This window comes from Carassius carassius, chromosome 24 (genome assembly GCF_963082965.1).
Source record: "Carassius carassius chromosome 24, fCarCar2.1, whole genome shotgun sequence".
In the NCBI taxonomy this organism is placed as follows: domain Eukaryota; kingdom Metazoa; phylum Chordata; class Actinopteri; order Cypriniformes; family Cyprinidae; genus Carassius; species Carassius carassius.
Window position 1 is genome coordinate 28,303,853 of NC_081778.1, and position 6,832 is coordinate 28,310,684.

At 33.7% G+C, this 6,832-nt stretch overlaps 1 long non-coding RNA gene across 1 annotated transcript; it reads right to left on the reverse strand.

The window, feature by feature from the left end:
* Nucleotides 1-339: 339 nt before the first annotated feature.
* On the reverse strand, nucleotides 340-3,495 carry LOC132103716 (uncharacterized). The gene is made up of 2 exons (XR_009423443.1): nucleotides 3,193-3,495; nucleotides 340-1,078 (listed from the first exon to the last, which is right to left on the reverse strand). It is a non-coding gene; the product is annotated as an uncharacterized LOC132103716 (long non-coding RNA).
* Between the last annotated feature and the right edge of the window lie 3,337 nt (nucleotides 3,496-6,832).

Sequence of the window (6,832 nt, forward strand, 5' to 3'; positions counted from 1 at the left end):
TTTACTTTTACCTGAAATGCACATACAGGTGCATCTTAAAAAAATTACGATATAATGGAAAGTTCTTTATTTTTTGTAATTTAATTAAAAAAGCAAACTCTCTTATATTCTAGATTCACTGCACACAAACTGAAACATTTCAAGTGTTTTTTGTTTTAATTCTGATGGTTATGATGTACAAATTAAAAATTCAGTATCTCAAAAAAAAAAAGAATATTTTCTCAAAGATCAATCAAAAAGAGATTTACTCTACCTTTCCTTCAATTACAGTTTTATTTACAATCGCTGGGAAACATCTCTCAAAATAGGTCACTTTTTCAAAACTACATCTACACCTAATTGTTCAAAAAGTATTATTTATTTAGTTATTTATTTTTGGACAAGGAATGTATTACAATATGGTATTAGAAATGTAGCAAATTGTTGTCTTATTCAGAAAAAAAAATATTCTAGCCATCATACCAAACTAGTTTTCTTTCTGTCAGCAGTCCATGCTACACTGATAAAAACGATTCTGTGGTGAAGTAAATACTACAGAAAAACAAGATTAATTTCTACATAAAAAAGTTAGTTCAGGCAATAAAAAAAGTAATTTTATATTGAGTAAAACCTACTCAACTTTTCTGATACTGGTGTTCCCATAATGCACTTTCTGATTTGAGTATTTGACTAAAACTTTCATTTCTGTTTAAGTTGGTTGATCACAGAAACAAACAAGCACAGCTGCACACAAGATATTTAAAATAAGCCAAAAGTCTAAACAAAACATTTTAGAAGTAAAGAGAACAGAAAACTGCATGGTAGCCTTGGTTTAAACATAGAATAATCAGTCTGAAAACATAAGAATAATTATAAATTGAGCAAGTAACATTTAAAATAAAGAAAAACAAATCTGTTTTTAAGATGCATCCAGCCATGTCAGCTCTAAAAGCTTTTATCTTCATTTCGCCATCTGGTTGATAATAACCAATACAATAATAACCAAGCCAATCCCAAGGCCGATATGATTCAGCATGAGCGCTGTTTTGGAATTCCTCTTTGCTAATTCTTGCTGTCCTGAGTAGATGGCATCTCGAGTCTGTGAAAACAATTATGAAACATATAACATTTCTTTGAGCCAGTGGTGGATGGGAATGTTCAACATTTATTGTTCCATTTACATTTGATGGAAGAGGTACACTGAAAGCAAATCTGGGCTATAAACTTTATTTTATTTTATTTTATTTATAGTAAGAATTGTGAGAAATAAACTTATACCTTTCAGCAAAATTTCAAAATTTTGAGATAAAAAGTTTCATTTACCATTATTATTATTATTATTATTATTATTATTATTAATATTATTATTATTATATCATGGCAGAAACAGGCTTCCATAAGTAACACACTGAAGTAAACGTGAAATTTTGAAGCAGAAAGAGTGAAACTGTATTTATTTATAAAACTTACCGTCAGTATTTAATTATTAAGCCATTTAGCTGTTTGCAACAAATTGCACATTAATTTAACTTTGTGAAGTTACCACTGGTTTCTTATCTTTTGCTTGAAAGTAAACATGTTTTTGTATAAATTTGCTAACCTAGCTTTTTTATGTTGTTTGTTTTATTATGCACATTGATAACCAAGTCAACAAGATAAATAGCTAACCAAGTTGACCAAAAACTGAGTTTAGCTAATCCAGTCACAAAATCACATTGAACTATATCTATGTTAAAAAACGATTGGCTTGTAAGTATATTTTTTTTCACGTGTATACATACTGACTTAACTTTCCAGACTCCTAATTATTTGCCTTAGGATATTTCACAAAGCTTTTTATTGATAAAAAACAGCTCCTAAATCTTAGGGGTAGTTAGGGGTAGTCAAGAGGATGTATATTTAAATACATAAATACATATATTATGTTTTATGTATCTTGACACATGCAGCCTAAATTCTAAGAATCATCAGCCAGCTGAATAACTAATGAAATGAATTTTTTTTTCTTAAAACTGTTAACCATTGCTGTTTAGGGGGTTTCCAGCTCCACATTTATTCTATATAATTAACAGTCATTTAAAGAAAACCGAAAAATAGGAAAACACCAGCCATTTCAGTTCTAAGGAAGTTACATGAAAGAGTTTGTCGTGTGATAATGCTTACGTGTTTGTGACCACAAATACAGCTTAAGCTTTAACAATCCTCTCACATTTTGATGAGTGAGTAATATACCTATATGCAGTCAAATGTTTTTGAACAGTAAGATTTTTTATGTTTTTAAAGAATTCTCCTCTGCTCACAAAGCCTACATTTATTTGGTCCGAAATACAGCAAAAGCAGTAATACTGTGAAATATTTGTACTATTTAAAATGACTGCTTGCTATTTGCAAATATATGTTAAAATGTAATTTATTCCTGTGATATTAAAGCTGACTTTTTAGCATAATTTCTCCATTCTTCAGTGTCACATGATCCTTCACAAATCATTCTAATATGCAGATTTTTGGATCAAAACCTCATTATTACATTTATTTAAAACAGTTGAGTACTTTTTTCAGGATTATTTGATTAATAGAAAGATCCAAAGATCAACATTTATCTGAAATAAAAGCTTTTGTAACATTATATACTGATGATAAAGATATTTGTAATGATACAAAATACTTAAGATAAATGCTGTTCTTCTGAACTTTCTATTCATTAAAGAAATTTGAAAAAAATGTTTTCAACATAATAATAATAATAATAATAATGATGATGATAATAATAATAATGAATTTTTTTTTTCTTAGGAGAAAATCTGAATATTAGAATGATTTCAGAAGGATCATGTGACACTGAAGATTAGAGTAATGATGCTTAAAATTCATCTTTGAAATGACAGGAATAAGATACATTTGAAAATATATTAAAATAGAAAGTAGTCATAAATAGTAACAATATGTCACAATATTACGTTTGCTTGCATTTTGGATCAAATAAATGCAGGTGTAGTAAACCGAAGTTAATTCTTTAAAAAAAATAAAAAAAATAAAAAAATCTGTTCAAAGACCTTTGACTTGTTGTATATATTGATTTACAGTAGTACAAACACGCACGCACGCACACACACACACACACACACACATGCGTATATATGTTACAAAGTTTAATGCTTGTAAATGTTAAATTTATTAATTAAAAGACAAACACATGAACTAATATATACTTACAGAGCAGGAGAAAACTAGCGCAGCAATGCCCAGAGGTAAACAGCAGCACAGTAAGGTAAAGATGGAGTAACCCAAGTGATCTGGCACTGGTCTAGCCAGTGGAGCAGTGGTCACAAAAACTGCAGGCTGTACAGCGACCCCAGACTGTCCTGGATATGGACGTGTGTGACTGAAAGGCTGGCTGGGATCCATTTGTCAGATTATTGGATTTTGATTGTAATTTTCTTTCTGCCTTGGGCTCTGCAGCAATGTATGTATTACTGTTCTCTGGTCCAGACTTTTCTGTTCTGAAGTTAGCCAACAAATGAGAGGAGAGGTGAGTTGTAGGTTTAAGGGGAGGAGTGACATGAACTTTACCCGTTTCAATTATACTCTGTGACTGCAGACACCAAGTTGTGGTTTTACGTGTACTCAGATGAAATACATGAAATATCAGGTGGGTTAAAAGGTTTATTTCATCACAGCATATTTTTGGGACCTAGTGGAAGTGAATCTTCCCCTTTTTAATCTTTTTCCTCTTGTCAGCATTCCGTTCCATTTACCCATTACAAAATGGGTTATTTAGAAGAAAAAGTGAGAGACTTTTTTTTTTTTTTTTGGCCAAATCATTCCTCACTAGGCCTACACATGAACTCATGTAATGTCAAGTAAATTCACCTTTATTTGTATATCGCTTTAAACAATCACTTTAAACAATACTCAAACAGGAAAATGGTTTGTCAGTAATGCAGTAGGACATTAACAAAGAGTCATTTTTCTTCCAATAGTGTCTGTTCAATCAGTCAAGCGTCCCCAACTAAGCGAGCCAAAGGTGACAGTGGTAAGGAGCCAAAACTCCATCAGTGACAGAAATGGAGAAAAAAAAAAACTTGGGAGAAACTAGACTCAGTTGGGGGCCATTGCAACCAGCATGGCGTGGTTTGATTACAGGCTGCAGCATAGGTCAGATTGTGCTTATCTGGTTCCTGTGGCCTTGTGCTGGTGTTCGTCGAGGTGATGAGGTTTTCATAGGGGATCTGTCTCTGGGGTGCATCTAGTTGAAATGGTCACCGCTGACATTCAGGTCTGTAGAGGTCGTCTCTAGGTGCTGATCCACAATCTGGAATGGATATAGACTGGATCCATATGGCTATAGTGACCTCGGAATAAGAATGAAAGAATGATCATATTTATCAAAGGTGCCGATATTTTTGGTCATGACTATATATATATATATATAGTTTTGATGCCCAGATTTTGGTATTGTGTGTGATGTGTTGTTGCTTCACCTTTTTTACATAGGAATGTACATTGTACAAGCAATAATCCTTCATGGTGCTTTCAAGGAAAGAAATGGCCAGAGATGTATAAAGTACTGGAGACCCAGACTTGAGTAAAAGTACAAGTGCTCTATCAAAAAAATGACTTGAGTAGAAGTTGAAGTACTCTTTAAGCACCACACTTAAGTAGAAGTACTAAAGTATTCAACATTTTTGTACTTAAGTATTGCAAGTAGTCTATTTGAAAATTTACTACTCAAGTACTGAAAGTAAAAGTACAAGTATTGTGTTATGTAGTTATTAAAGAAAGTACTCAAAAGTTTGAACATACTGTTTTTACTATTTCAAATGATTGTAACTTTGACTGTAACTTTTTGTAAACAAAAAAACAGATTAAAGGGTTAGTTCGCCCAATTTGCAAAATTATTAATAACTTACCCTCATGTTGTTTCAAACCCGTAAAACCTCCTGTTATCTTTGGAACCCAGTTTAAGATATTTTAGATTTAGTCCGAGAGCTCTCAGTCCCTCCATTGAAGCTGTGTGTACGGTCTACTGTCCATGTCCAGAAAGGTAAGAAAAACATCAAAGTAGTCCATGTGACATCAGAGGGTCAGTCAGAATTTTTTGCAGTTCAAAACAAAGCAGTTTGTGATATCCGGTTCAAGAAACGAATCATTCGATGTAACCGGATCTTTTTGAAACGGTTCACCAAATCGAACTGAATCGTTTTAAACGGTTCGCGTCTCCAATACGCATTAATCCACAAATGACTTAAGCTGTTAACTTGTTTAATGTGGCTGACACTCCCTCGGAGTTAAAACAAACCAATATCCCGAGGGAATTCATTTACTCAAACAGTACACTGATTGAACTGCTGTAAAGAGAGAACTGAAGATGAACACCGAGCCGAGCCAGATAACGAACAACAGACTGACTCGTTCACGAGTCAAGAACACTGATCTATATATATAACTTACACAACCCCTGGCAAAAAGTATGGAATCACCCCTCTCAGAAGATGTTCATTCAAATGTTTAATTGTGTAGAGCAAAAACCAAGCACATATGCCACAAAACAATTTTCACTCAACAAAACAATATTCTGGCGTGATGTGTGTGATTGTGTGATTCAGCGTGAAAGCAAACCGACACACAGAGCGTGAACCGATCTGATTCTTTTGGTGATTGATTCTGAACTGATTCTGTGCTAATGTTATGAGCGCTGGTAAACCGAAGGCTTGCAGTCAACGCCAATGACGCCATTACGTCGAGCGCAAAAGAACCGGTAAACTGTTTTCTTCAACTGGTTTATTGAATCGAACTGTCAGAAAGAACTACTGGTGATTCGAAAACCGATGCAACCGGTTCTTGACTCAGAACGAGTGAACTGGCTCGGCTCGGTGTTCATCTCTCTCTTCACAGCAGTTCAGTCAGCACGCGCAGTCTTCTTAATCGCTTGATTCGCTCATGATGTGCCAGCTTCATCAAACCTGCCATCTACAGTTCTGGCAGTGGTAATGTGGGTTTGTAATGGAATGATTCGTAACATTTTTATAATTGTAACGAGTAACGATGCAGCACATAAAAAAAATATCGGAGTAAAAGTATTAAACTCATCGAAAATATGTACTGAAGTAAAAGTGGAAGTAGGAGAAAAAAATAATACTCTAGTAAAGTACAGATACTGCCTTTTAGTACTTAAGTACAGTAGTGAAGTAGTTCTACTTCGTTACTATACATCTCTGGAAATGGCTCGGGGTAATCCTTCAAAATGTTTTTATCTTTTTTTGTACATTTTTAATGTAGCCTACAGTAGGCTACTTGATCATCTTTATGGCCAACTCATCGATCGCAATCGGCTGCTAGATCTGAGACTGTTGCTGTAATATAATAATAAGATACATAGAAAAATGCATTATGCCTGAATAATGTTCAGTTTTTCAAGCACATCTCTTCTTATATTTTACATTTTATGATCAGTGAATTATGTACCAAACAAGCAAAGAATAATTAAATACGCTATATAAAGGTTTGCGATAGAGACAAAAATGATATCTATATTTTCTGGGATTTTTAGCCATAACCACAATCAGACTATATTTTTCTGAGTGTGTTGTGCTGCAGGACCGTCGTGGAGAAGCTGACTCCTAAAGTTATTTATATTCTTCACATTCAATAACAGTCCGTTCACAGCAGTGATAGAAATGTATATTTTCCAAAAAAGTTATTTTTATCACTTTGTGAATTTTGCGAGAGAGAAAAATTTTTACTCTTTGTGTGATATTAAATAAATATAGGCTATAGGCCAGTGGCACGTCTATGCAGCAGGGAATGAAGGTGCATAAGGGTCCGGGCAGGTTTGGGGTCAACAAACAAGGGA